Raw genomic sequence first — 23,394 nt, 5'->3', positions numbered from 1 at the left:
CCCCCCTTCCTCCAGCCTTTACCCCTTTTAGAGCCACGGCCCCGCCCAGGACACAAACGGAGGCTCCCAGGTGCCTCCTGAGACCCAAATCATTCCAGGGGCATCAGGAAATCAAAATAAATAAACTTTGTAGCCATGATTTCAAGTCTTTTGACTCTTCACATGGATAGTCTTAAGCCGTACTTTGTCATCATTTGGTCAGCTCATGAGGTTTTTTAGTTTTTAAAACTGTGTTTTCTCGAGGCAGAGAAACTGCAACTATCTATCTTTGAGTAGAGGAGCACATACAAAATGTCAGGGTGAAAGATTACTCATACCAGTGTGAAAAAAAACGCTAATTGCTTGGTTTTTAAAATTTTAAAAGTTTAATAATAATAAAATGGCTATAAAAATAATAATATCATTAGAGTACTAAAGCTTAGAGTTAGGACAATTACAAGACAATAAAAAAAGTAAAGAATTACGGACGTCCGGATGTTCTCGGACATTAAGTTACGAAAAGCATGACTTGTGAATAAAGGAATCACCCTTAAACTAATATACTTGTTGCATATTTATATATCCTTTATGGTCATGAATGCATTCTATTTTAAACAAGAAACTCTGTTTGTTGTATGTTAATTGTTCCCTTTAATCCCTTGGTGTCTTCGAGTAAGGCCTGAAGAAATTAGCTTCTTCTGATAAGAAGCCATAAATTCCTCTCCTTTGGAAGATTTAGGTGTTCTTTGAAGTAAGTATCTCATTCCTAAAAAAAAAACTTCCCCACCTACATAGTCTCTATTTTAACATTATGTTAGAACCTAAAACTGTATTTAACACACTACTTAAGCGAATGAACACAGCATAACTTTCTAACATTACACTTATAATATTCATTATAGCCTTTGTGAAAAGCCAATCATAAAATATGCATTCTTCACACCAGCAAGGACAAGGAGGTATTGAAGGAGACTGTTGAAGGAGAGGTAAAGTCTTAAATGCTAAAACTGAAGACAGAGCATCACTAAGTCAAATGAAAGATTTGTCTATTTGCTTTTAAACTGATACAAAGCAAGACAAAGTAAATTATTATAACTACTTCAAATCTAGTTGAAAATGTGCTGAGGTGTGCATTAAGACAAAGGTGGAAGTTTACAAGTTACAAATGCTTAAGACACTTCTTGCTAGGGATAGATAGCATTGCATCCATTCCTGAAAGATTTGCATCTCAAAAAGATATGGCATATGAATTCTTAAATTAGACCAATAATGACATGCACCCAAAAAAGAAAAACATTCTCTCTTCTCCCTTTCTTTTTTGCTTTCTTGTCATAGAGTGTGACTAAGGAGAAACGAAAAGAATCCATGAGTGACAGAGCTGATTCCAATCAATCCTCCCCGATGGAGTGATCAAAGGCCAATTGTAGTGGACCAAACAGGGCTTTCCCCTTGGAAGTGTATTCCATCCCGTCGAGATCAGCACAAACACAAGGGATGAAACCGACTTCCCACGGCTGCCATCCAAGCTATGACACTGTAACTCAGTACCACCTGCACATTTTGTTGCTTGAATCCTTAAAGTAATGATTCTCTCCATCTCCATCCCTTAAAATCCAATTCTGTCAGCTTTTCAGTGTTCAAAAATGAACTAGTTAAGATAGCACTGAGGAAAGAAAGAACACAATAAGCATATTTTATTGTGTAAGTAAGTAGATTTGAGATGGAATTACTAAAAGGTAAGCATACATGGACCCCCCCCCCCACACACACACAGTTGTCTTTTTGCAGTTGCACTTAAGGATTGTACTTCAAATATGGTTACACAGATATCTTCCCCCCCCCCTCCACATTGACTGCCTCTTAATATTAGAACCGAATCTGCCACAAAATTACATGAAATAAAACAGTGAGAAATATACTTGAGAATGACTGTTGTTTACAAAACAGGTAATTTATAGTATACAATTACTGATAAGGTAGAACAAGAGTTCAAAAACTGGACTGCTTTACAAAGCACTTCTTCAAACATCAATTCTGGATTATTGCTGGAAGGTACTAAATGGTCTGTTATAGACTAATTTACAGACATTCATAGAATAGTGAAAAATGCATGCTTTAGAAACCTGGGACATTTCATGCCTTTGTGCTAGCAGAACATGAAAATGGAAGTGATTGGCATTTTTCAATGTAGGTTAGTAGCATTTAGAGTTTTTATTCTGGTGTACTAACTGATTCTTCGTATTTTTTCTCTTTTTTTTCAGGTGATTTTTCATCTTCAGGTTTAGTCCATGGAGGGCTGTGAAACTTCTGTAAAGGTAAAAACATGGTGTATAGAATACATATATACATAAACAGAAATAAAAAAGTCTGTTAAAATTCCATGGCAATGGAATTGTCCCTAGAAAAGGGTCCTGATCTCTAAGAAAGCATCATTAACAACCTTCACAGTGCAAAACCATACAAGTCTGATGCTACATACAGCTTCATATCACTGCATATTTTATGTATATATGTATGAAAACAACCACATAGGTATTTAATATTTAATTATTTTGGATAACTCTCTTTACTCCTGCTTCCAGGGCTATACACATCACATTGTCAAATTAAGTAATTTGACTACTAATTCATTTGACTACCAGCTTTCCAAATATTTCATAGTTTGCAAGTTGTTACCAGCCAGAAATCATTTTGAACAGATCAATTGCAATCAGACACAGTCAAAGTCTGAATTAAGTAGTCTTCTCTTTTGAGACAGAACTTGGTGAAGAATGTGTAAGTATACTTTAAGTAACTGAATCGCATGAGACTTTTTAGTAAAACCCCAAAAATTACTCTGGAAGAGAATACCTGAAAGCTTGTCTCTGTTTCTGCTGCTTCCAAACGAGATGCTGAATCATTACGATTCCCCAGACATGTCTTGGCAACCTGTCAATAGAAATGTCAGAGATAACTACTTCATATTTTTTCCAAAAATATTCAGTTTTCAAAAAAAAACCCAAAAAAAACCAAAAAACCAAAATACCAAAAAAACCCAACAACAACAGCAAAAAACCAACCCAATTTGGGTCTTCTTTTAAGCCTACTTAATGAAATGAAACTAAGTTTTCATAGCTAAACTTATCCCAGACTCCCATCATCCCTGTAACAGTCTTCAACAATACAGTCTTGTGACAGCGAGTTTAACAACTTCATACTTACCCAGCTTTTTTTCTTCGTGTTTAAATCTCATCACCAATAGTGAAGTTTACTTCTACAGGTGGTCCTAGGGAACAGAAAATTAATTACAAGTGCCTTTTATGGGTGAGGAAATAGTAACAAACAGTAGAAAATCAGCATTACAGTTAGAACTTCTCTATTACTATTCTCTTGGCTATACTCTGGATCTCTTAGGTATAATAATCCCTGAATAGGAATATAAAGTCACTGAATGGAGAAGTCAGGTGACTCTCAAGGCAGAAAATCTTGCTGCATTACTTCCTGTCATTTTATTCAAGAAATAATGTCATATTCTTTGCCAATATGCTTTTTAATATCTGGGAAAGCAGAGTTGCACAGCATAAATAAAATTAATTACAAAGTGGATTTTTGAACTAAGGAGATCTTCAGGTATGAAACCAGAGATTTGCTCAACACTGGAAATTCTACTGTATTTAAATCCAAGTCCCTTCAGGAGTAGGATTAAGGATGCAATAAGAAAAGGAGCTGAAAGATTAAATACAGTCAAATATTCATAATACTTGGTCATTGCTCTAAAATGAGTTCACATTGGAATTTCTCTACTTGTTTTGCTATTAAAAGTGACACATTTAAATGGAGTGAAAACTACAAGGTTTTTTTAAAGTTTTGAGTCAGCAAGACTCCAGTGTAACAGTGGGAGGGGTTTAGTCATGTTTAAGCTACAGAAGGCAGCCTCTGAGATGATGCAGATGGATTTGATGTGGGGAGCTCTTTCTCATATTTTCCCACTCTAGACAGTAGAAATAAAAATTGGATTCATGTAGGGAATAATCAAGGCAGTATTGATTAAAATAAAGTCTATTGATAAAGCACCTACTCCTTTTATGACAAAAAATCAAACATCAAACAAACACGTGGTTTATGTCTTAGATAAAGACTAAAAAGTCAGATGACAGGGTAGCAATTTTTCGTAGTCTTGAAATACTTCAAAACCTTATACGTGTGGTCCTGTCAAAACTTCCATTTAAATTATTTACTCTTAATCTAGATTTAAAAAAAAATATTCCAAGCTGAATTATCCTCAGAAAAAATGAAGATTTAGGTGACTTCTAGGTGTGTGGCTTGAGGACAAAAGATACTCTAGGTCCAACAATCAATAGTATTGCAAAATGTGTAATAAAGAGGATAGAAATAATGCTAATTAAATATGATAATTTACATATCCAGAATTTTCTCTGACTGTACCTACTAGAACATGAAATCAGGTGACCTATTTCACCAACATCATTTATAGGAGATAGGAAGCAAAAACTATTAATTGCATTAGTAAAGCTAAAGGTCAACTTCTTAAGACATATGCAAAGGAAAAAGAAAAAAACAACCCCGGTCTGCTTTAGAGAAAATAAAAGTGAACAATAACACAATGCTGTATGAGTGAGTAGTCTTGCAGTGTCTTCATAGGCCAGACAACAAAGGCTATCTTGATAGGAAAAGAGCAATAAAGATTAAGTCTGTACTATTTCACATTTGTTCACTCAGAGATCTTCTCCTTTTAGTAGCACACCATATGGATCACTGTTGGAGAAAGACAGGGACTTTTTCCTAAGGATGTCTTTATGATGTTAAAGCATAACATATTCATTATTGACTCCTTATCACTGTGAAACATTGTATATCATTACCAAATAAATTACAGCTTGAAAACAACAACAGTTCAATAGCCAGGACTGTAACCAGCTCCTGTGGACGAGGTGCAAACACACACACACAGAGGGCTGGGTTTAACAGAATACAAACTGAATCCCACACACATATGACCTCAGGCATATATATATAAATACATACATATACATACACCCCCACCTGTGTGTATTTATGTGTTTTTATATGTCTATATCTACATGCATATATAAACACATAAATATGCAAACACGCATAACACATAGATCTTTGTGTCCCTCAGCTAAAGATCAGTGGCAGAATATAAACTCAATGAACTAGAATACTTTCCACCCCCTTAGGTGACAAAGAAAGCAAAATATTAAACTTCTGTTATTGTTGTTAGTTCCCTCTATGCCAAATAGTGGATTGTTTTGTATGTTTGTCCGTCAGATTTCCTCCCATGAGAGGTACAATCATTACCAATGGACAGAATGAGAGCTCGACATGGCAGAAACTATCAAAAAGCAAAAACTATTTGCTGTGTTGCTTTCCTCAGCTTAGCATGCAGCCCGATTAACAAATTGTCTGTGTGTGAAATTATGGCTATAAAATCTGCATATTGATTGGTCACGTACACAAAATTTGGGAAGTTATGGTATTCAATTGTCCTAGTAAACAGCACTGCAAAGCTGGAGAGCTTCACAGCTGGATGTATAAATGACAAAGGTGGATAAACAAAGGGTGCATCTTTATTACTGTGAGAACCCCGGCCTTGCTCTGGGGTCTCATGTGGTGGTGAAATTCCTCCTCCAACCCGTGCTTCCAAAGAAAAACTCCGCAGGCTTTAGCTGTTCGGTCTCAAGGCAGTTTATCGCTAGTTATCTAACAGATTATGTTCTTGGACTGCGGCTCTTTGATCAGCGGCCTGGGTAGAGGCACACACACCCCCTGACATCCTCTCGATCTGCTGTCTTCTTCGTCTCCCTCTCTGCCCAGGGCTGCTGCTATCTTTTATAAGATATATTACGTATAACATGTTTACAATTATTTCCCAATACCTACTACCTACGTTGCCAAGTGTTTTTCTACTCTAAACCAATCTGTGAGTGCCAACATCACCAAGAACATGGAGGTAAGGAAAAAGAAGGAGGAAGAACAGGATCAGCCCACTTTCCTCCATCTTAGAACTTCTGACCCCCATGTACATGTGTTAAAACCCCCCTGTACAATACTAAAAAAATTTCCCCTCTACTTTGTAACTACTTTTACTATACTATCTAACCTTTTGTGATTGCTTGTTCCACCTCCAAAGTTGGCAATTCATTCCATGGCTCAAACTCAAAATCACAGCTGTTTTTCAGCTGTCTGCCAGGGTCTAGAATGCCTCTGACCAAGGCCTGGAACCTCTAAAAATGTCTGAGAGACATTTTGAGTTCCCACATATTAGAAAAATTTTAACACGCCAGTCAGAACTCAGCATGTCCAGTGGCTATTGAATCATGCAACTTTACCTGCGAACAGCTGAACCATGTAAATATAAGTATTTTCTACTGCATCAACTCAGCAAATCAGAACTGGCTTTATGGTCAAAAAAACCATAACAATTTAAGGTCAAATAATCAATTCACAAGTGAACAGGAAATCAAGTTTAAATAAGTGGTATTATAACAGTTTTTGCAGTTAGAAAATCATTCTGCTGCTCCTAAAGAGCATCATCCAGATTTAGTTGACCAGACATTGGAGTTTCAGTGTTCCTGTGCATCACTGCTCCTCTTGGCTTCATAGGGCACAAAAAGCAGATAGGGAGGTTGTTTGTAAAGCACAATGGGAGAGAAAGTACTGGGTTAATTCTGAAGAAAAGAAACCAGATACAGGAGAAAAGAATGGTGTGGTTAGATCAACTGACAAACTAGTTATCTTAGTTGTCAGGTTAGGTTCACAGTTTACTCAAAGACACGTTTTATCAGATTTGCTCATGAATTTGTTACAGATCTGTACTGGGAGCTGCTTTAATCACTGTTTAGAAGAAAGATACAGAACAAGAAGTATGTGAAATGTGCATATACCTTCTCAGAAGACACCTCTGCAGTTTTTCATACGCTTTTCCTGTTTTAGATCAGTGTGCTAAGGGGATGGTTAAACTCAGATGATGCAACTTCTTATGACCTTCCTCTTCCTAGTCCTCATTTACAGAATCAAATTTACTTTAAGGATTTTATTGGCTTGAAATTTCGTTATAAAAATGGTTATTTTTTTCTCTTATTACACCCTTTGGAAAACAATTGGAGAGTGCAATTTGATCAAAGCTCTGAAACAGATTTAAGAAAATAAAGCAAAATGCTGTAGTTGCTTAGAAACGTATACAATTTTGGCTCCAATACAGAATATCCTTTGTCATTGAATGATTAATGAACATAGAGTGTTTTTTTATTACAGGAAATTAAGGCAGTAAATAAAAAGCACTACCACTTCTATTTATCAGAGAAGATTCTGTAAGGACAAAGCAAAAAATCTAATAAGAGAACAAAGAATAATTTTATAAGTTCTTTGATGTTGTAGCAATACCAAGCAGGTAGTTAAAAATGAGATGTTATATGCATAAGAATTATCTGACACGAAAAGGCAATTAAGTAAATTATGGTGTAAAAGCCAAAATCCCAAAAGCTTTTGGGAAGACAGAAAAGGGAAGGAATACAGGGGGAAAAGCTCTGCAGAACTCTGGTTCTGCACAGAGACTTTCAGGAGTCAGACATAAGAAAGCATCTCCGGATAAGGCTAAGAAAAAGTAGTACTGACAAGATGCCTCTAATAAAGTACAAATAATAAAAAGAATGGAAACTTTTACAATACCGAAGGTAATTTGGAGGGGGGCTTTTGATGAATTTCAGATGCTGTATCACAGGATATTCTACCTACTTCTGGCTATTGCTGGTCCTATGCCAAATTTCATTACAGATAAATATCAGCAGCGTCTAATTTCCAGATTTGCTACTCTGTATCCCATTTGCCAATAACTTTTCATTTTTTGTATTTCAGTATTTGTTCTAATGTAAATGACACTAATTACTCTGAACAGGCATAAGCCCCATAAATACAAAATTGCAGAAAGATCACAAATTTAAGATAGAGATGCTTAGCCATACAGACTTAAAAATACCAGTTGGAACCAGCAACTAACCATTTTGCTTTATTTTTTGCCTCAGTATCTATAAGGTTGCATGTTCTTCTCTAGTTAGTCTTCACTACCTTAATTCTTTCTAAATAGAAATCACATTTTATTTATCAGAGACACAATAAAAGGACCTTTGTGAAGTTCTGAGAAAGGATTACTGAAATAATAGGTTTCTAAGCAATGCAGTTTCTAGTACATCTTCACAAATATTACTTTGAAATGCTGCATTACAACCTTAACCATCCAGCCTTAATCTTCCTTCATTTGAATGCAAGAAGCTGTAAAAACTTCAGAAAAAATGACACAGTCAAGTAATGAAAAAAACAATTAAAACTCTTCCTAAGTGTTGCATTTTCTCCAAGTGATAGTGTTCACAGGTACAAATGGCAGCTTTGACTTACCAAAGAATTAGGATCCTTTGGGTATAAATTCCTTCCAGTACTTTCAGAACTTAAAGTGGTATTTCTAATGCCACTATATGTAGGCTAATTGTGGAAAGAAGATTTTTATTTCAGTTCTCAAAGCTAATAATTTGAATTCCTTGTGCCTTTCGTCTCTCTATGTTAATGTGAGATGATGATGATGAAGAAGAAAAGATTGCTAACCAATGTCATCACCTGCACTATTTTTATGGCCATTTTAGCCTATATTAAGATGGACAGGGTGTCTGTCTGCTGATGGACTAAACAGTTAAAAATACAAGCTGTTAGAAGGACAAAAAACAACCACCTAAATAAGTAAACCACCATCTCAATAACTAAAACCTTGATTTTATGGAAAGGTGAATCTTTTAGGTGTCTTTGATTGCAATACTTGATGCAGAAATTAAATACTGGTTTGACTTTTGAAATATATTACCAGTTATTTTCTTTCCCTTTCTCTTTTAATGTATTCACTTCTGTATAAAAGAGCTGTTTAAAATGTCTGATACAAGTATTTAGCCTAAGAGGAAGAAGAAGAGGGGAGAGGAGGAGAGCGTAAGAGGAAGAAAAAGAGGAGAGAGTGAGGAGGAGAGAGTAAGAGGAAGAAAAAGAGGAGGGAGGGAGAAGAAGAAGAAAGAGAAGAGAGCGAGAAGAAAGAGAAGAGAGCGAGAAGAAAGAGAAGAGAGCGAGAAGAAAGAGAAGAGAGCGAGAAGAAAAACTGAGAAGAAAAGGAAGAGGAGAGAGTGAGAAGAAGAAAGAAAACAAAGCAAGAAAAATAAGAGTCAGAGATAAAAAGAAAAACCAAAACAGTCAGATTAGAAAGAGAAAGGCAGAGAAAGAGGAAAGAAAGGTGGGGAAAAGAGAAAAAGAGTGAAAGACAAACAGAAAAGGAAGCACTTGAAATGAAAGAGAAAAGGAAATAGAGAGACAAGAAAAAGAAGAAATAGAGCTGAAAACCTACAGGAAAACAAATGGAGAGACTGAACACAAGGTAGGGTTCAAGAGAGAAAGAAATAGAGAGTTAGAAACACAAAAAAATTAAAGATGGACAGAAAAGGAAAAAGGGTTAGAGACAAAGAAAATGATAGCAAGTGTTAGAAAGACAAAGGCTGACAAAGAGGAAAAAAAAGAAGAAAACATAGTGAAACCTAGATTGAAAGAGACAGACAAAGAGACATGGGGAAATACATGTAGAGGAATGGAAGAAAATAGACAGGGTGAGAAGGAAATAGGGTTAGAGAAACATAGAGATGTGTTAGAAATGGAAACAAAGGAAAACACAGCCAGAGACAAAGAGTTACACATGGAAGGATAAAGTGAGGAATAGACTAAAGAGGAAAGTAAGAGGCAAAGGGAGAAAAAGGGTGAAAACGATAGGACTCAACCACACCAAAGAAAGACAGGAGATGAATGTTGGGCGGGGCAGAGGGTAAGAGGCATCATTATTAGGGCTGATTAATCTTTATTCCCTTAATTTAAACTTCAGCAATACACAGGGAAACAACATATACAAATGCAAGTACAGAGACAAATAAAACAAAGAATACATCATACCTAGGCACACAAGTACAAGTCCAATTTACATACAGCAAAATACATCAAAAGACAGGAACAACTGCAAAGACAGAACAATATAATGTAATACAAGCCAAATACATATTGACACAATATAACCGTGTCTCCATTTCAGAAAAGTCCACAACGCTTTTATTGTTATGACGCACGCGGAACAAAAGCGGCGCAAAACGCTCCGCCGACGTGCACGCCCCCTTCGCACTACGCACAAACTCACATTCACGGCAACTCGCTCCGGAGACTCCCAAAAAATCCTCCTGCCTGATGAAAACCCCCCCTGAAAGGCAAAGGCCATACACACAAGGTTGGAACTGCTCCACACACACACACAGTTGCAGACACAAGCACACACAAACTCTCACAGACAGACACAGACAGTCACACTCTCACATATTCTTCTGCTGACACGCTGGCTGCCACCCTTACGTGAAACGCTGCACTGAAGAATATGCTTAAACGCTTCTTCTGACCGCAGGACCTCCATGTCAAATGGTAGATTCCAGGAAATTCTGTAGGGACCCGGGGACCTACGAGACAAGGGGAGGCAGTCAGTGACTGACTATCTGAGAGCTAGGAGCTATACCAACTCTGGGCCCATCAGGGTTGTACCCCAAACCCCGTAGAGAACAGATGAACGGCAAAGCTCTATAACTGCTCTACCTGAGCGTGACTACGTGCCCGGGCAAGGCAGCTCCGATCATAATTGCCACAACAGAGGTGCATATAACATAAGGCAACGTAGGTACATACAGTATAAGCACAAACAACATAAGGCAACGTAGGTACATACAGTATAAGCACAAACAACATAAGACAACATAGGTAGGCGCAACATGCACACATACAATAGAAGCCGACACAGGTAGGTGCAACATAAGTGCATACAACGTAAGCCGACAGAGATACAAGATACAAGAAAACCCTCCCCCAGGACTAGTGCTCTCTGCCACAGATTTGAACTGTCAGCATCTGAAATTAAGTTAGGACTAGTGTCAAACGGCTGCAAGACAACTTAGCATCACCAAACATGTTATGTCAATCTCCTAATACAATCTAGAGCCCAACTACACCCTGCAAATGACAAATTTCAAGTCCCCAGGACTTGTGCTATTACAGGCTATGCAGCAGGGCAGAGCAGTTGTGGGACAAATACGTGCAGACACCCGTGACACAGGACAGGGAGAGAGAGCTTTTGAGGAGAAGAAAGGACCGAGAGACCCAAAGAACACAGAGTGCACCAGAGACAAGTGACAGGACACACACCAGAACTGCTCTGCCCTGAGCACCTCAGCACTGTGATCAAAACAGTCACTTTTCCTTTAGCTGGCCTAAGGGGACACTTCTTGCACATCCCTGCCCCCAAAGCTGATCCTAAAGGCCCTCCCAGCACCCCGCTTTCACCCCCTCTGTGGGCCTTAGCCCTCCACTTATCTCTCTGGCATCTGGGGATGAGAATCCACGTCGCCTGGCAATGGAGGCTGCCTCGCCTGCGGGGAATGTCCTATGGTCACCGGGCTGTGGTCCCGTGCTCAGCTACAATCGAGAACCCCAAACATCACTGCATGATCTTAGCTGCACAATGGACAAAACCCAGCAATCCTGCTACTCACCATTCTCCTGAGAATGCTCGGGCCGCACATTTTGGCCAGGCTCAGAGGCTGCCACCGTCATCGCAGGGTCTGCCTGGGTTAAGAAGAGACAAAGAGACTCGGCATTGCTGAAAACTAAGTGGACCTTGGCTCCCCCTCCCTACCTCGGCGTCTCACCACAACTCCTCAGCCATTGCCAAAGGCAACTCTGATGCAATCTTAAAATACAAAATTTCAAGGCTTCATCTCAGAGTCCTGCAATACTTCCCGAGAGCTCACAAGCACAGGAAATCCAGGCCATCAGCTGTTGGTGACAGGGGCTTGGCATATGCTGAGTGGATTCCCTAAAGCACACAAACAACAATGGATGCTTACAATTGCACCAAAACCTGAAACCTGAGCAAGAACAACTGCTTCTGTCCACTGCTCACCTGGCACACAGGGCCTTGACTGCTGCTAACTGCCGGGACCTCCTAAAAATAAAGGCAAAGAACACTGCTGTGACATGGTCACCATTCAGGCTGCCCCTGCAAATGCAAACAATGACTGACCTGCTCAAGGGAAAATCCTCACGCAACAATGGGGCCCTCTGCCACTGACCTGAACTGTCTGCATCTGAAAGGAAGTTAGGACTAGTGTCAAACGGCTGCAGGACAACTTAACAGCACCAAACATATTAAGGCAATCTCCTAATACAATCTAGAGCCCAACTACACCCTGCAAATGACAAATTTCAAGTCCCCAGGACTTGTGCTATTACAGGCTATGCAGCAGGGCAGAGCAGTTGTGGGACAAATACGTGCAGACACCCGTGACACAGGACAGGGAGAGAGAGCTTTTGAGGAGAAGAAAGGACCGAGAGACCCAAAGAACACAGAGTGCACCAGAGACAAGTGACAGGACACACACCAGAACTGCTCTGCCCTGAGCACCTCAGCACTGTGATCAAAACAGACACTTTCCCTTTAGCTGATCTAAGGGGACACTTCTTGGACATCCCCATCTCCAAAACTGACTCAAAAAACCCCTCCTGGGGAGTCCCAACCCGGCACCTCCTCCATCCCCTCTGTGGGTTGTAGCTCTCCACTTACCTTGCACATATCTGGGGATGCAAATCCCCATCAGGTGCAGAACGAGGCCTCCTGCCTGTCTGGGAAGTTCCAGTTGTCATCAGGCTGTTATCTCTTGCTCTGCCAAGAGAAAGAAAACCAAACGTCAGCGCACTACCTTAACAGCACATGGGCCAGAACCTGACAATTCTGCTACTCACCGTCTCCCAAGAAGTCTTGGGCCACACACCTCAGGCGCGCTTGGATTCTGACACCGTCATCTCAAGGCACACCTAGGTTAAGGGCAGACAAGGTGACATGGCATTGCTGCAACTTGAGGGTACCCTCGCTCCTCTTCCCTGCCTCACCACAACTCCTTGCCCATTCCTGTGGGTTACCAGGAAGGGTCCTTGAAATGCAAAATTGGAAAGCTCTGTCACAGGGTCCTGTAATGCTTCTGGCAAGACCACACGTGCATGAAAACTGGTCCATCAGCCAGTTGGAGACAGAGGTATAAGTACTCTGAGTGGATTCCCTAAAGCACACAAACAACAGTGGATGCTTACAGTTCCACCAAAAACTAAAAGCTGAGCAAAAAACTCCTTTGGTCCATTGCTCACCTGGCACACTTGGCCTTGACTGCTGCTATCTGCCTGGACCACCTAAAAATAAAGGCAAAGAACACTGCTGTAACATGGTCACCATTCAGGCTGCCCCTGCAAATGCAAACAATGACTGACCTGATCATGGGAAAATCCTCACGCAACAATGGGGCCCTCTGCCACTGACCTGAACTGTCTGCATCTGAAAGAAGTTAGGACTAGTGTCAAACAGCTGCAGGACAACTTAACAGCACCAAACATATTAAGGCAATCTCCTAATACAATCTAGAGCCCAACTACACCCTGCAAATGACAAATTTCAAGTCCCCAGGACTTGTGCTATTACAGGCTATGCAGCAGGGCAGAGCAGTTGTGGGACAAATACGTGCAGACACCCGTGACACAGGACAGGATGTGACAAACCAGGGGACAGGACAGGGAGAGAGAGCTCTTGATGAGAAGAATATCTGCAAGGACCGAGAGACCCAAACAACACAGAGTGCACCAGAGACATGTGACAGGACACTCATCGGAACTGCTCTGCCCTGCATGCCTCAGCACTAAGGTCAAAACAGACACTTTTCGCCTTTAGATGGTCTAAGGAGACACTTCTTGGACGTCCCCAATTCCAAACTGACTGAAAAACCCCTCCTGGGGAGTCCCAACCTTGCACCTCGCTTATCACGCCCCTCTGTGGGTCATAACCCTCCACTTATCTTGCACATATCTGGGGATGCAAATCCCTGTTGGGTGCAGAAGAACGCCATCTCCCTGTCTGGTAAGTTCCAGCTGTCACCTCTTGGTCTGCCAAGGGAAAGAAAACTAAACATCAGTGCACAATCTGAACAGCACATCAGCCAAAACCTGGTAAATCTGCTACTCACCATCCTCCTCAGAATGCCCGGGTTCTTGGCCCTCACGCTTTGGGCGTGCTTGGATTCTGACACCGTCATCGCAGGGGACACCTGGGTTAAGTGGAGACAAGGCAACATGGCATTGCTGAAACACGAGTGGAATTTGATTCCTCCCCGACTCACCGCAACACCTTGGCCATTCCCTCAGGGCTACCAGGATGGGACCTTGAAATGCAGGATTGGAAGGCTCCATCACAGGGTCCTGTAATGCTTCCAGCGAGCTCACAAGGGCATGAAACCTGGTCCATCAGCCAGTTGGTAACGGAGGTATGCGCACTCGGAGTTGATTCCCTAAAGCACAAAATCTAGAATAAATGCTTAGAATTGCACCAAAAATTGAGACCTGAGCAAAACCAACTGTTTCTGTCCACTGCTCACCTTGGACACTTGGCGTTGACTGCTGCTAACTGTCTGGACCTCCTAAAACTAAAGGCAAAGAACACTGCTGTAACACAGTCACCCTTTAGGCTGCCCCTGCAAATGCAAACAACGACTGACCTGATCATGGCAACACCCTCACCCAGGACTGGGGCTCTCTGCCACTGATTGGAGTCGTCAGCATCTTGAAAGGAAGTTAGGACTAGTATCAAATGGCTGCAGGACAACTTAGCATCACCAAACATATTAAGGCAATCTCCTAATACAATCTAGAGCCCAACTACACCCTGCAAATGACAAATTTCAAGTCCCCAGGACTTGTGCTATTACAGGCTATGCAGCAGGGCAGAGCAGTTGTGGGACAAATACGTGCAGACACCCGTGACACAGGACAGGGAGAGAGAGCTTTTGAGGAGAAGAAAGGACCGAGAGACCCAAAGAACACAGAGTGCACCAGAGACAAGTGACAGGACACACACCAGAACTGCTCTGCCCTGAGCACCTCAGCACTGTGACCAAAACAGACACTTTCCCTTTAGCTGATCTGAGGGGACACTTCTTGGACATCCCCATCTCCAAAACTGACTCAAAAACCCCTCCTGGGGAGTCCCAACCCGGCACCTCTTCCATCCCCTCTGTGGGTTGTAGCTCTCCACTTATCTTGCACATATCTGGGGATGCAAATCCCCATCAGGTGCAGAACGAGGCCTCCTGCCTGTCTGGGAAGTTCCAGTTGTCATCAGGCTGTTATCTCTTTCTCTGCCAAGAGAAAGAAAACCAAACGTCAGCGCACTACCTTAACAGCACATGGGCCAGAACCTGACAATTCTGCTACTCACCGTCTCCCAAGAAGTCTTGGGCCACACACCTCAGGCGCGCTTGGATTCTGACACCGTCATCTCAAGGCACACCTAGGTTAAGGGCAGACAAGGTGACATGGCATTGCTGCAACTTGAGGGTACCCTCGCTCCTCTTCCCTGCCTCACCACAACTCCTTGCCCATTCCTGTGGGTTACCAGGAGGGGACCTTGAAATGCAAAATTGGAAGGCTCTGTCACAGGGTCCTGTAATGCTTCTGGCAAGACCACACGTGCATGAAAACTGGTCCATCAGCCAGTTGGAGACAGAGGTATAAGTACACTGAGTGGATTCCCTAAAGCACACAAACAACAGTGGATGCTTACAGTTCCACCAAAAACTAAAAGCTGAGCAAAAACAACTGCTTTGGTCCACTGCTCACCTGGCACACAGGGCCTTGACTGCTGCTATCTGCCTGGACCTCCTAAAAATAAAGGCAAAGAACACTGCTGTAACACAGTCACCATTTAGGCTGCCCCTGCAAATGCAAACAATGACTGACCTGATCATGGCAACACCCTCACCCAGGACTGGGGCTCTCTGCCACTGATTGGAGTTGTCAGCATCTGAAAGGAAGTTAGGACTAGTATCAAACGGCTGCAGGACAACTTAGCATCACCAAACACGTTATGTCAATCTCCCCATACAATCTAGAGCCCAACTACACCCTGCAAATGACAAATTTCAAGTCCCCAGGACTTGTGCTATTACAGGCTATGCAGCAGGGCAGAGCAGTTGTGGGACAAATACGTGCAGACACCCGTGACACAGGACAGGGAGAGAGAGCTTTTGAGGAGAAGAAAGAGCTGAGAGACCCAAAGAACACAGAGTGCACCAGAGACAAGTGACAGGACACTCATCGGAACTGCTCTGCCCTGAGCACCTCAGCACTGTGATCAAAACAGACACTTTCCCTTTAGCTGATCTAAGGGGACACTTCTTGCACATCCCGACCCCCAAAGCTCATTCAAAATGCCCTCCCAGCACCCCGCTTTCACCCCCTCTGTGGGCCTTAGCACTCCACTTATCTCTCAGGATCTGGGGATGAGAATCCATGTCGCCTGGCAATGGAGGCTGCCTCCCCAGCGGGGAATGTCCTATGGTCACCGGGCTGTGGTCCCGTGCTCAGCTACAATCGAGAACCCCAAACATCACTGCACGGTCTCAGCCGCACAGCAGCCACAACTGAGCAATTCTCTGCTCACCATTATTCTCCTGAGAACGCCGGGCTCCTCGGGCCGCACGCTTCGCCCACGCCCTCCTGGCAGGGTCTGCCTGGCTGAAGAGCAGGCGAGGTGAGGTGGCGTTCCCAAAACTCGAGTGGACCCTGGTCCCCCTCACTAGTAGTTCCCCGACTTACAGCAACTCCTCGGCCGCTCCTGAGGCTCCCTGGTGCCACCTCCAAGTGACAAAGATCAAGGCTTCGTCGCAGAGCTGTGTGCCGCTCCCCGAATTCCCAGGAGAGCGAAGGAGCGGCTCTGCGGCCGCTTGCAGGGGGGACTCGCTGGTACACGAGTGGACTGCCTGACGCACACAAACATGAATGGATACTGAGACTTGCAGCAGAGACACTACAGCTGCAGGCACACAAATTCATAAATAATTAAACTAACAAAACCCCAAAATCCTACCAAAATATTAATTTTATTTACGCAGTATCCAAATTGCCAAATAGATTAACAGAGACACCCTGTCCTATCCCCTCAATTACGCCTCTAAAATCTATGCCAAACAAATCCCGAAAACTAAGAAAACCCTGCCTGTATTGAAATAAAAACAAAAAAAAGTCTTGTAAACGTTATAAATTCATTAACCTAACACATCAGAACCATAAAAATATTAAACCTTTATGAACAGCAGTACGCACGACCCTCGTTTCAACATATAAAAGTAAAGCTATCCCTACTACTAACCTAACACAAATATCACAAAATATAGCAGTAAGAAAAGAAAAAAAAAATAATCCTCACTATAACTAGAATATAAATTTTTTATTTTAAGCCAAGAAAAATTCATACATTCTAAACAGGAACTTCCTCAAAATCAAGTATTTCAATAAACGCAAAAAACTCTAACATATTTCAAATAACTACAAAAAGGCTAAAAAACATAAAACAATCAAGCAACCCACCACAACTATCTAAAACTATCTACAATAAACCTTCTTTAAAAAAACCCAACAAATACTTCTTACCACCTCAACAATACATCACCAGTGACACCAAACAACTCAAAATACTGTAACTCCCATCCAAAAAATGCTCTATAAACTGAAACACTAAAACTCATCTAAAACACCCACTTACCCTTCAATAACCTCCTCTAACCTACACACAAATCTAAAACCAATAAGAATTAACTATAAACTATCATACCTTAAAGAACTCCACCATTAAACACTACTGTACCAGACTTACTATAAATCAAAAACCCCAAAAAAACACACCACTGTTAAGATCACCAAAACATTTTTCTCCATTCCTCTAACAACCAAATACAAACCTCGATTTACCTTCACTTGAAAAACATACAATACACCTACAACCAACTGCCCCAAAAATAAAAACACAGTCCTACCATCCAGCATAAATTCATCCAAATGAAACTTCAAAAAAATAAAGCTCCAAAACATCTGTAATAATCCAACAACATTAGATGAAAAGTATAACAAAAATATTTTTTAAATCATCCAAATTCTTCTAAAAGACTATTATACCACAAAAAAGAAAAAAAAAAAAAAAGAAAGCAAAATCAAAAAGCATAAAAGTCCCACCAATTTAATCAAAAACAGCCAGAATGGCTCCATGAGCCAACAAAAAAAACCCCCAACTTATAAGAAAATGCCAAACCACCTCAGAAACAAACAATAAAACACAGCCCCTCTTACCATGGTATTATTTTAGTACTATGATTAAAATACACATTCTATACAAAAATGTCCTCTACCCTTCCATCAATGCCACATAAAGCAAATAAATTAACTGTTATCATACAGGACATCCATATAAAAAAAATCTCAATCGCCCTAAAACCTTAAAAATAATTACAAATTAACCCCAAAATGAAAACTTTAACAAAAGAAACCCAAAAACAAACAACAGAAACTAAAAATACACCACCATAGAACTACCTACCAGCAAAAACAACCCCACACCACACTCTTTTCACTAACAGTTGTCAGTGAGACACATCACAAAAATGAAACAAAAATAAAAAACAGCCCTAGAGAAACCCACAAAACAAATCACAAAACCCACTAGAAAAAGAAGCCCAACCAACTTACTAAACTTCAAACCATACAACAGACCCTGAAAGCTGCTAAAAATTAAAACCATACCTCTACACTAACTCAAAGAGTAACCAGCATTCTGCTAAGTTAGCTTTAAAAACCAAACTAATAAAGGAGATTAACAAAAACCTAAACCACTAGACAATAAAAAGAGAAGCACCCAAATAAATAACTACCTAAAAAAATCCACTGTATAAATACACAAGTTCCTAAAAAAAACACTGATAAAAAGCAACCAACAAATACATCAAACTGAAACAAAAACCCAAATAAATACAGTAACAACAAAAAAATTATTCCTAACTCAATAAACCCATAATGCCTCAAACCATCAAAATACAAATACCACCTAGAAATAAACACATCACCAAAAGAGAAATGTAACCACAAACAATAAGTCCCAAATTACCGGTAACAATAAAACGTCCACAACAATTAAACAAACCAAATAAATAAAATCACTATAGGAAAATTTAAAAAATGCAATTACCAAGATTAAAAAAAAAACCTCACTAATTCACTACAGCACACTACCTCAAGCCCACCAAAACTAACACTACATACTCATGCTAATAAAAGCCACCACATCCTAATTAAAAACCAACCCTGTACTTCATGCTACGACCCATAAAAATCAGTGTAAACCTTAAAAAAACATATCCTTTAAGAAGATAACTACAATTATATTTTCACAACATGAGAATAATCCAAACAAAACATCCAACATATCGCACAAAAAAAAAAAAAAAAATCCAACAACCAACTCAATCCAAAAAAACCCTTGTCACAGCACCTGAACCAAGAACCGTAACAACCAACAAGTACACCGTGACCCTTCTCCTACACCAACTACGAACAAAAGAAAACGACCCAAAACATTCCTCAGGAGCGCCTCAAAACCAGCGCAGCGAGGGAGGCTGGAAGATGCGAAGCCGCGCTCCCGGCCCCGGGCGCAGCGCGGCTCCGGCAGGAAAGCGGCTCCTCCGGCAGGCAGAGGCGGCGCCGCGCCGGGAGACCCCCGCCCGCTGCCCCCGGCCCGGCGGGGCCGGCACCGCGCCTGGGGGGCCCCGGCGGCGCCCGAGCCCCGCGCCCGGAGCGGCGGCACCGGCCGGCACCGGCCCCGCCCGCGCCGCCTCCCCCGCCCGCCGGCCCGGCCAAAGCTCCGCTCGGCTCCGCACGGCTCGCACCGGCGCGGCTCCGGCGGGCCCGCGGCAGCCCAGCCGCGCCCAGCTCCCCTTCCGCCCCGGCCAGCCCCGGCACTGCCGGCAGGGCTCCGCGCCGGACCCTTCGCTGCCGGGCCGGGGGCAGAAGAAGCGCCCCGAATGCAGCGGCACAGCCCGATCCCCGCCCTGCCAGCGCTGCCACGGCTGCAGCTCCCTTCCTCTGAAGCCCCGACACTGACGCCACGCTCCGGCGCTCACCTCACCCCAACGAGGGCACGGAAATGTAGGCTTCCCTTCAACTGCGTCCCCTAGAAGAGAAGAAAAGAAGCGGCTTGCCTCAAACGATGGCAAAAGGGGGCTTCTTACCTCAGTCCAAACCCCTTAAAAGGCGGGACAACAGGACTGCCCCCTCCAATTCAACCTCAGGATGACGAAGTTTCAAAGGGAAAGGAGAAAAGCCCCGGCTGCAAAGGCGCACCGGCTCACCTGCTCGGCTGCTGCTTCTCGGCATAAAGGTTTGTCCCTCGGCTCCTCCTCTGAGCAAGGCTCCACTTATCCAGGTGGGTTTCCAGGTGATCCCCCGGACCCTGTGCGAAGCACCCACCGTCCTTCCAGGAGACAGCCCCGGGAGCCCCCCATAAACTCCTCTCCTCCAGCAGCTCCGTGCAAAAGCGATGCAAGGAAAACCCCCTAAATCAGCTGCCGGAGGAGCCGCCCCCTCCTCATCATGCTAACAGCTCACACTTGGGGCTGCTCTGAGCCCTCCTCATCCTCACAGCTCACACCTGCCGCTGTTGCCACTCTCCAACAGCGTCTCTCTGTCTCCAGCACACAGCCCACTTCTCACAGACACAGATCCAACAGAAATCTGCTACGGGTGTCGGCTTTTCCTAATCCATCTGGGTACACGATTAAAACACGTACGTGCATTGATGGTCATTGAGAGAAAGCTTTCCCCTGGACAAAACAGTCCTTTTGCCGGCACACTTTGATACACCTTCGCAAAAAGCAGAAGCAGTAGCGAGTCCTAAGACCCCTGCCGAAGAACCCAGCCCTGCTTGGGACACCCAAAGCAGCAGACCTCGAAAAAGGAGGGGAAAAGTCAAGCTTGGAGGGGAAAAAGAGGACAGAAGTACAGCAGCCTTTAAAAATGCCTGCACGGAGCAATAGTGGGAACCAGTCACATTTCTTCTTTCCTTGCTTTCTGTGATGACATAAGTAGGAAGTAAGAACACGTTAAACAAAAGGCAAGAGCTAGGATTTGACAGGTCTTCATTTTGGCAGGCGCCCCGAGCTCCACGGCTGCGGGGGAAAGATGCGAAGGGGCGACGGGAAGAGAGGAGGGAGAGCGGGACATGCGGAAGGGCGGGGAGGGAGGTCGGGCTGCGGAGGAAAGCGGGCGGGGAAGGGAAAGGCCGGCAGGGCAGCAAGAGGGACGGGGCACAGAGGAGGGAGAGAGGGGGAATGGAACGGAGCAGCGGGGCAGGGACAGGACAGGAAGGAGCCGGGTTTGGGGGGGACACGGAAACGAGGGAAAGAGAGGTAACTGAACACGGGCAGGAGCATGGAGCGGGAGAGAGAGGGACAGGAGGGGATCCTCCCGGCGCCCCGGCTCCGCCCCGGCTCCGCCCCGGCCGGGCTGCTGCGCTCGGCAGAGCTCGGCTCCGTTCGGCTGGACTCGGCTCCTCGGCCAGCTTCGGCTACTTTCGGCCACGCTCGGCTATTTCCTGCCGCATTCGCCTCCATTCGCCTCTTCGGCAAAGCTCGGCTCGCCGACACAGAAGGAGGAAGGAAAATGGAAAAGGAATGGGGGAGAGAACAAGAGGGAGAAGGGAGACACAGAGGGAAAGTGTCCTTACACCTGGTGGCACCCTGACTCTGTCTGATTTCCTATCGGCCTTCAGGTCTGGAGAGTTTCTTTGGTTTTGAATTATATGTTCTAATGAACTCCCCCAAAGCCAGAGCTATATTCTGCATGGACAGCTGCTCTTGCACGAATACAGGGAGATTTCCAGCAGCTCTGCTGGGCTGGGATAGGCTCCCATGGTAAGCTGAGAGGATGGAGACTCGGCCCCCAAGCTACAGCCACTGGGACAACTCTCCATCACGGGGCCAGGGAGCTGTGCAGGGCACAGACTCCCCTCATCCCCAGCACTGCTGTCCCCGGAGAGCCCGCTGGCTCTCTGCTCCTGAGAAACACTCTCTTCTCGCAAAAACCCAACTCCCTCACCACCTGCATCTGCTTCTTCTTCAGTATTGCCCGCAACCTTCATTTCTGCTCTCTCAAAGCACTGTTCATCTCCACCTCTTTTTCATTGCAACATCTTTCAGTTGACACCTTTGAAGTGAAGAGGCCACTGAATTCTACCATTACAGTGTAAACCACTCAGTACTGACAGAGCCTGCTATTAGTTTTAGTCCTCAGTTCTGCATTCCAAGGGATACTTTTGAAAACACACTGAAAACTCATAAAATACGTGGCATTCACTGGAGCCAGGGCTCACTTCTGCATTGTGCCTTGGCACAAACATGCTCCATCACCTGTGACATCTCTCCTGCATTGACCATTGTTCAAAGCTTTCCTGCAGGGGCCTGACGGAGCAACAGGAGCTTGCTGAGCTTCTGTCAGGGCAGGAGCATAACAGGGTGCAGATCCTGTCCTGACCCCACCCTGCATTCCTTCCTGCTCTGATACTCAATGACAAACATCCTCTGGGCCTCTACGTTACCAAATACAAGGACATGCCAACGTTTAGCGAGGACAATTTCAGCTTTCCCAATCTAAACTTTCCATATGATGTAATGACACTGTCACTTATTTACTGAGAACCCCAGCCCACGTAGCCTAGAGAAGTGTCTGTTGGCTCAGAGCAAGCTTTAGGAGCCTGGAAGAAGCTTGTTTTGATTTAGATGCCAGGCCCAAGACTGCATTTGAACTCCTGTCTCCCCACCAGAGGTTTCTAACCCATCCCCTGTGTCACATGTGCAACACCAAATACAGCAGAAAAGCACTTCTGGGAGAAGCTTAGGAATGGAGGAAAGTATAGTTATTATAAATGTTTCATATATCTGTATGTAAAGATAGATAAATAGATAGCTAAATATGTACAGACACCTGTACACCCACCTACACCGGTATCTATATGAAGTCCTTTTTAGACCCTTCCCTAAATTTGTAAGTGATTGGTGCTTATAGAGGCAAACAAAATGAACTTTTAAGTTAAGCCAACTTGGGTGGCTATTTGTGTCACAACAGTCTCTGAAAAAATGATGACAGCACTTAAAAGTCACCAATAGTAATAATAATAACAACAGTAATAAAGTATTTTGCTGCTATTTTGGCAGCTTATGCTGCTTCTTGTACTTACTGCTCAATGTCTTGCTATTTCAGTAGTTCACTATGAAGCAATGAAGCAATAAAGCAAAAGCCTTAAGGCTGGCTGCTTAGCTTACAAGAAGCTCTGTTACAATTTGGAGAAGAAATAAAACTTGGAGCATTATCAGTAAAACAGAGATTCTACCCATACCCATTAAAAATGCAGTATTTGCTCTGCAGACCTGC

At 43.2% G+C, this 23,394-nt stretch overlaps 2 long non-coding RNA genes across 20 annotated transcripts; both read right to left on the bottom strand.

Moving 5' to 3' along the window:
• Window positions 1-342: 342 nt before the first annotated feature.
• Window positions 343-11,415, bottom strand: LOC144246637 (uncharacterized). 5 transcript variants are annotated; one of them, XR_014955481.1, is made up of 6 exons: window positions 10,417-11,415; window positions 10,208-10,267; window positions 9,970-10,030; window positions 3,181-3,244; window positions 2,830-2,907; window positions 343-2,286 (listed from the first exon to the last, which is right to left on the bottom strand). It is a non-coding gene; the product is annotated as an uncharacterized LOC144246637 (long non-coding RNA). The 5 variants fall into 5 exon arrangements; XR_014955484.1 differs by lacking the exon at window positions 10,208-10,267 and having other exon boundaries at window positions 343-1,642; window positions 2,103-2,286; XR_014955482.1 differs by lacking the exon at window positions 10,208-10,267 and having other exon boundaries at window positions 343-1,642; window positions 2,209-2,286.
• A 4-nt stretch (window positions 11,416-11,419) lies between these two features.
• Window positions 11,420-21,476, bottom strand: LOC146767251 (uncharacterized). 15 transcript variants are annotated; one of them, XR_014955458.1, is made up of 16 exons: window positions 20,757-21,475; window positions 20,319-20,419; window positions 20,091-20,140; window positions 15,883-16,904; window positions 15,763-15,804; window positions 15,362-15,675; window positions 14,523-15,281; window positions 14,115-14,449; window positions 13,369-14,034; window positions 13,249-13,290; window positions 12,850-13,163; window positions 12,671-12,769; window positions 12,131-12,194; window positions 12,011-12,052; window positions 11,601-11,923; window positions 11,420-11,523 (listed from the first exon to the last, which is right to left on the bottom strand). It is a non-coding gene; the product is annotated as an uncharacterized LOC146767251 (long non-coding RNA). The 15 variants fall into 15 exon arrangements; XR_014955467.1 differs by having other exon boundaries at window positions 12,850-12,921; XR_014955469.1 differs by having other exon boundaries at window positions 11,601-11,669; window positions 11,757-11,923; window positions 12,850-14,034; window positions 20,757-21,476.
• Window positions 21,477-23,394: the final 1,918 nt, after the last annotated feature.

The sequence above is a fragment of the Lonchura striata genome, chromosome 5, assembly GCF_050655825.1.
Source record: "Lonchura striata isolate lonStrDom1 chromosome 5, ASM5065582v1, whole genome shotgun sequence".
Taxonomy (NCBI): Eukaryota; Metazoa; Chordata; class Aves; order Passeriformes; family Estrildidae; genus Lonchura; species Lonchura striata.
This window is presented reverse-complemented; position numbering and strand designations above follow the sequence as displayed.